Raw genomic sequence first — 7,969 nt, 5'->3', positions numbered from 1 at the left:
CTTTTTAATCTTATGTCTTACAAAATTTGTTTTATTTTTATTATTTTGAATCAATTCTACTATTTTAGTATAGATTGGTGTCCAGATCATTCTTTCCCTTTCATTTTCTTGAATAAAAACACAAATTGTTTAGTTCATATCTCAATAAAGTTAAGGAACAACAACAACACAAACCGACTGTAATCCCACATGAAATGGAGGGTAGTGTTTACGCAACCTTACTTGAACCTTGTAAAGGTAAATATGTTTTTTTGATAGACCCTGGGATCAGTAACATCATACGCAATACGGTTATTGAATCAAAGAGAATAAATGTAGTAATAGAATTAATAAACAGAGAGTCCGTGAATGATAAAAGAATACTAACAAGAATTAAAACAAAAACGTTCAGCTACCTATTAGCCTTCTACTCTAATCCTCGATCTCCATATCTTTCTGTTTAGGGTCATGTCCTCGCTAAGCAACATACAAATTAAAATAAAAAGTATTACCATCAAAATAAATTATTAAAAGCATTTAGACAGACATGTTTTGAAATATAGACATGTGACTTTTTACCCTTCTTGAGTTTCAATCCATTTTTAGCTTTGAATATATATTTTTTTAAATCTGATCTTTATTTTAACTTTCGTTTTATTTTTTGTGGATTTTACTTAAGAAAATTGAAAAGCACAAAATAGTTGTGGTTTTTTCGATAATACTTTTGATTTTGATTTGCAAGGAAAGAGAAATATTACAAAATATGTTCATTAAATTTTATTATATTTAATATTATATATATATATATATTCATCCAGTCTCAATCAAAAGCATATCCCAGGGGAAAGGTTTCACTCTTTCTCCCAAACTTTTTGATCTTATACAAAATTTATAAAATTTACCCTGAATCTAGTCTATAAATCAAAAAAGGTGGGGTCAACTATAGAAGGGAAGGTCACAATAACTAAATATAAAAAAACTTATATCTAGAAAAAGAGAATGAAGAAGACCAGTTTGAGGTTTTGAGAGAGTTTATAGGTTTCCGATCAGTCTTTGATTAGAAATCCAATGTCGCCTTTTGTTTGATTTGCAAAGACATTTGAGGTTTAAGTTCGATCTATTCTCATTTTTCCAATATCTCCTTTATTAAAAATATATAATATTATTCTTTGTGTGTGAATGTGAAATCTTAGTTTTACAACTGAGTTGTTAACTAAAAAAATCAGTTAATCGCTTCATATGACCTATAAAAAAGAACTCTGTTTGTTTTTGATTGAAATTTTGTCGGGCCTTTTATAATAACTCTAAGGAAGAAATAAATAAAAGAAAATTTTTTGGCCTAAAGCCCAAATCAAAGCAACATTACATGGATATAGGACACCAGCCCACCCGGTCCGCTCCCTCTCCTTTAAATATCTCCCTTAAGATTAGGGTTTTTATTTCCACCCCACACTCTTAATTTTTCCAAACGGCCTCCACACCTACACAATGTTTGCACTGTGGTTGAACAAGAAACTCCACCTCCTCATTTTACATATCATCAATGTTTTTAAGTTGATCATCTTGCTTCCTTGACCACCAGGTAACAATACAAAGTACTCTTTTCTCTGTGTTTTTCTATTTTTTTTGTTTTGTGCAACTGACCTTTTCGCCCTTAGTTGTGCTCTCCGGTACAATGGCTTGTGCTCTTGATGTTTTGTTAATGGAAACCATCTACGAGATGAAAAAGAAATTTGTTAGTTATTTCATTTATAAATTTTTTTGGCATTCTTAATTATTATTATATTTTTATAAAAATGAAGAAATGTTTGTTGTGTTGATATGGTTATTACCAATGGGTGTTAAAGTTGGATTTAAAAATTGATTTTGAAGCTTGAGATGAAAATGGTTTGCTCCTGAGTTCACTTTCATACATTGAGCTTCATCATGTTTAGTGATTATTTATGGAGATAAAATTTTGAAATAAAGTTAGTTAAATTTTTGAGTTTAAGTTTGACGTGTTGTCTTATTTAATTCATGTTTAGATTGAATTCTCTGTTTGCAATGATCTGTGAAATAAAAAGAGTTAGATTTTGATTTGTTTAAATTGATTTATCATTGGAGAAATAAGTCTTCATTATAATTTAATTTATTTCACAAATTAGAGATCTCCTTGGTTGTAAATCATATATACTAGTGTATTCCATTTGGGTTCAGGGGTGTAATTTCAAAGCATGGATAGTATATTTTTGGGACTAGACCAATGTTTTAGGCCGTATTAATAAATGTGAGAAGAGTTATATATGATACGATTCTCCTATTTTTGATGATGTAAAATTGTGTAAACACATGGAAAATGTAAAAGATTTGAGTCAATCTTATGTCTAGCGTAGAATAGATTCCCTTATGTTTGACGTTTTTATTAATTTTTGTTTAAATAGATGAGAAATGTGAAAAATATTGTCCCTCATGTCTAATTGTTTGAAGAATGTTCATTTATTTTATTGAATATTAAAATAATTTTTTTAGATAGATATATGCTAGGTTTAGGTAGTAATAGATGGATTGGATTAAGACCTCTCTTTTGTTCTCCTCTTATCTTTTGTTATCCTCTTATCAGAAGAAAATGAGGTTTCCTAAATATTCTACGCTATAGATCAGGAATCCAAAAAACGTTATAAAAAATACAAACACAAATAATTAAAAGGAAGAAACGATTGAGTCAAGATAGAATTATTGAAGTTCTTAAATTGATCAAGAAGTGCTTTGATAGTTCTTGTCATACAAAAAAAAAGGAAATTCAAGATGCACATCTACTTAAACATGGGAGATCCCTAAAATTATTCCTTTTTAGTTTATTTTATTGCTTTCATAGGTTATTTAGATGGATAAGGATCTAGATAACATAGATCGATTCAATCATTTATTCAAAAATAGTCATACCATTACGGTAATACCATTGTTAATGGAAACCATCTACGGGATGAAAAAGAAATTTGTTAATTGTTTCATTTATAATAATTTTTGGTATTCTTAATTATTATTATTATTTTTTATAAAAATGAAGAAGTGTTTGTTGTGTTGATATGGTTATTACCAATGGGTGTTAAAGTTAGATTTAAAAATTATTTTTGAAGCTTGAGATGAAAAAGGTTTGCTCCTGAGTTCACTTTCATACATTGAGCTTCATCATGTTTAGTGATTATTTATGGAGATAAAATTTTGAAATAAAGTTAGTTAAATTTTTGAGTTTAAGTTGGACTTGTTGTCTGATTTAATTCATATTTAGATTGGCTTCTCTGTTTGCAATGATCTGAGAAATAAAAAGAATTAGATCTTGATTTGTTTAAATTGATTTATCATTGGAGAAATAAGTCTTGAATAAAACTTCATTTATTTCAAAAATTGGAGATCTCCTTGGTTGAAAAGCGTATATACTAGTGTATTCCATTTGGGTTCAGGGGTGTAATTTCAAGGCTTGGATAATATTTTTTAGGACTAGACCAATGTTTTAGGCCCTATTAATAAATGTGATAAGAGTTATATATGATACGATTCTCCCATTTTTGATGATCTAAAATTGTGTAAATACTTGGAAAATATAAAAGATGTGAGGCAATCTTATGTCTAGCGTAGAATAGATTCCCTTATGTTTGACCTTTTTATTAATTTTTGTTTAAATAGATGAGAAATGTGAAAAATATTGTCTCTCATGTCTAATTGTTTGAAGAATGTTCATTTATTTTATTGAATATTAAAATAACTTTTTAGTTTTTTAGATAGATAAATGCTAGGTTTAGGTAGAAATAGATGGATTGGATTAAGACCTCTCTTTTGTTCTCCTCTTATCAGAAGACAATGAGGTTTCCTAAATATTCTACGCTATATATCAGGAATCCAAAAAACGTTATAAAAAATACAAACACAAAAATTAAAAGAAAGAAACGACTGAGTCAAGATAGAATTATTGAAGTTCTTAATTTGATGATCAAGAAGTGCTTTGATAGTTCTTGTCATACAAAAAAAGGAAATTCAAGATGCACATCTACTTAAACATGGGAGATCCCTAAAATTATTCCGTTTTAGTTTATTTTATAGCTTTCATAGGTTATTTAGATGGATAAGGATAACATAGATCGATTCAATCATTTATTCAAAAAAAGTCATACCGTAACGGTAATACAATTGATCAATTCAGTATAACATAAATGAAACTTTTCGGAACAATTCTTATTAGCAATAATAAGTTTTTCATCAATTATTCTTTAGTTATTTTGATACTTTTTTGTTGAGACGTACGTCAAAATTTAATAATATTACTAGCATTCTTATTTGTTTGATAAAGATTATCAAATACTATTTTAGTTACTTGTTTAATATATATGTGTGATATTTTTAGACTTATATTAGTTGAAGTGGGTTCATGTACATCTTTTATATGGAAATAAGTAATAACTAGTTAATTAATCTAGAGACTATCTCAACTATTTACTTTTATCTTCATGCATTACATTATGAGGATACTTTAATAACTTTTCTACTTTTGTTAAGACAAGAATGAGAGTTCACCAAAGAAAACATCTAAGATATTGTAGGTTTTGTTTTATCTCCTTAATTTCTATAATTGAAATAGAAAATATTAATATGTTGTTCAAATGGATAAACACATGTAAAAACTCCATGAAAAGTACTGTAATTCACAATAGTTAACAACTCAAAACATTTTAAAGTATTTGACAAGATTATGATAAGAAAGAATATTCCTTGAATGTCCAAGTAAGTAGTAAGTAAAAAAAACAACAAATTTAACCCTATATTAATGTATATAAGGATAACATTATAAAAATCAAAGATTTTCTTCTCTCCTTAATTTTCATTGTTGATATCTAAGCATTCCAAATGTTCCCTCACTCACTCACTCACCTTTTCTTGCTTCTTCTGCAGATTAGTAGAACCACCTTGCATTTTATTATTAAATTGGCAACCAAACTATGCAATCTGCTTGATGTTCATATCTCCAAGAAGTTGCTGCTGATGTCACGGTAGTTCCTTCGACACTACTTGGGTGTACATGATTCGCAGGGTATGCATCAGTTAGAGAACCATATTTTCTCAAAGGCATCTTCTCAGGTAACATGATTATAATTCATCTGTGAGAACCTTCCCATGGATGGTATGGAAACACAACTTGAGAGGTGCATCGACTTATTGAGGTTGATTGGTGTGATTTTAAAGTTCACACATCATATTATTAGTGGCACATCGTGAGTCCAATACACCCTCATAATTATGTCGATGCACCATGGATAATATCCATGAAAAGGGTTTCACATATGAAATATAATCATTTTACTATGAAGTTGTCTTCAAGAGAATATAGTCTAAGTGATGCATACTCTGCAAATAATGTCCATCCAAGTAATACCCCGTCAATTATGTGCACCAAAGCGATACTGCATAACTTATTGCAATCCAAACAAAGATGCTACAAGCTAACATCTCAACCATAGTTTCTCTCTCAATAAGAATTTTCTAGTAAGTCATTTTTTTTTCATTTCACGGCTCTATTTTAGTCATAAAACTCTCCTCCAACCACCAAGATTAGCTAATTCGAGGAAATAATGACTTGCTACATTTGGTTACTTCTATTGTTTGCTTTCTTAAATTTAAAATTAATTCCATGTCAAGACAGACATCTCATATATGAAATTGTAAACCATTCAGAAGTTATCATTCATGATTGTTGTTGTTGAACTTTTCAATTGATAACATGAGTAGTGAGGGAAGGTTGCGGTGTGGTAAGCTTTGGTGGTATGTTTTCAATCCTCTGATACCAGAGTAATGTCATTGGTACCAAACTGTGTGAATAAGAATTATATACAGTTTGCTTTAGACAGAGGAATTCCCACATACCATGCTATCCTTAGAAAAAAAAAAGGCTTCCCTATCCAAACAAGTCATTTGAACTTTCACACTGTTCTCATTGTACGATTGAACGACAAAGGGACAGAATCCTCCTCCTTGAGCTCGATAGAGTAGTAAGACCTGGAGTCTATTTTGTATACTCATCCCCGTAAGTATATCCACATGATTGCATACTTATTATAAATCATGTCTTAGGCTTTATTTTCGGGTATTTCATGATTGCTAGCATCTTATTCATGCTTCATGAGCATGCTTTACCTTCTGCCTTTGTTCGTACTTGTTTATGAAATTTGGAAGCTTGTTATTGGCCTTAGCCTAGGAATTGGCTTGTGTTTTCCTTAGACTCGCATTTTGGAAACCGATAGGCCTTAAAATTCTCCGACGTTGCTTTAGACGGCTTAGCTCCCTGTAGATTAGTGTAGCATACTTGGGTCCTATAGTATGAGCCTTATCTAGGAAGTAAGTAAGCTCGGATGACCTATCATCCATATTTTCTTTTTTACTACGGACTAGATGATTCTCTGTTGTGATTTCAGGCTTCTTTTGACGATGTGGATTATATTTTAGTTTTGCCTTGGAGTGCTATACGCTTTCAACCTTGGCATGGACGCCGATCCTTGGTAGACTTATGATGGTGACTTGACATGGTTCTCTCCCTCAACAGTTCATATAGTCGTAGGTTAAGGTATGGATATATCACTCTTATAGTCATAGCTTCAAGGTCTACTCACATGATCTACAACTGCAATATGAGTTTTAAGAATATAATCCTCTACTTTCTTTTCTCTTTCGCTCCTTCCTAAACTCGTGTGTATTATTGTTAGATTTCTATTCATTTGACCTCTATAGTGTTATTTGTTACTTTTTGATGTTGTTTTTACTTTTTAAGCTATGTCGGCCCATGATGCCTACTTGGTACCTGTTGTTCTAGTACTAATACTATACTCTGCCTCTATTTTCGTGATGCAATTCTGAGAACCATTCATCAATGCTAATATAGAGTTGGTTTGACGAGGATTCGGAGACGAGGGTGAATTTATGACGTTCTAGATCATACTTGTCTACTTCTGTTTAGTTTTGGCTAATTTTTCTTGCTTTTGAGACAAGAGTATATATTTTAGTCCACTTTTAAGACTTGTTCTATTTGTGTAGATGCTCCTATATGTGACTACTACGTTTTGGGTCTAATTATATATATATATATATATATATATATATATATATATATATTGTTCTCATCTTAAGGAGTTTCCTTTAGATTACATCTTGCATCCCCTGTTATTTTTTGTTTCAACCCTTTAAGCATGTTACTTGTCATTCCGAATTATGGGTTGGCTTACCTACTGATGGGTTATAGTAGGTGTCATCATGACTCAAGTTTTCAGGTCGTGAAATACATACACCGTAAACATGAGCCATCACATCACAACAAGAAAGTTCGGTTCTCTTATGGAACCCACACATACAAACTTTTAGTGTAGCAGAGTGGTACATCATTGTAATGGTGTGGTAACCATTCCAACAATAGTATGTGTTGATGTTGCACCCGATACCAATCATCAACACACAACGCATTCACAACCACAATGAATCACAATCAGACGTGTACATTCATGTAACACATTTATATTATGCGACTGATAACATCCTTTATTTCACATCATATATTTCTGATTTCTCTAATTTATATCATGCTTGCACTATTAACAACGTAGTTAAAAAGCACATACAAAATAAACTGGAAGAACACACATCTATCACCTACCTCAGATCAAGCCTCGGAAACTATAAAGAATTTGAGCTTTTCCCTTGTTATGATTTTTTGCTTGTTCTTAGTCTAAAACAACAATAAAACACGACAATCAATTAATAATGGCCTAACAATACCCGTATTATAGTAAAAACATAAACCACAGGCCATTCCCATGATCATCCCACTTAGCAAGGGTCATTTCTATCATTAATTCAAACTTAAATCCTTCCCTGAGAGTAACACCCTTGATTCTAAGGCTTAAGAATAAAAATAAAAGTTGGGGAAGTAATTAACTTACCTTTACCGAAGATCTTGGTGGAAAAACCGAAGAAA

Source organism: Solanum verrucosum, unplaced genomic scaffold (assembly GCF_900185275.1).
Source record: "Solanum verrucosum unplaced genomic scaffold, falcon-dt-bn FXZP01000214.1, whole genome shotgun sequence".
NCBI lineage: Eukaryota > Viridiplantae > Streptophyta > Magnoliopsida > Solanales > Solanaceae > Solanum > Solanum verrucosum.
This window is presented reverse-complemented; position numbering follows the sequence as displayed.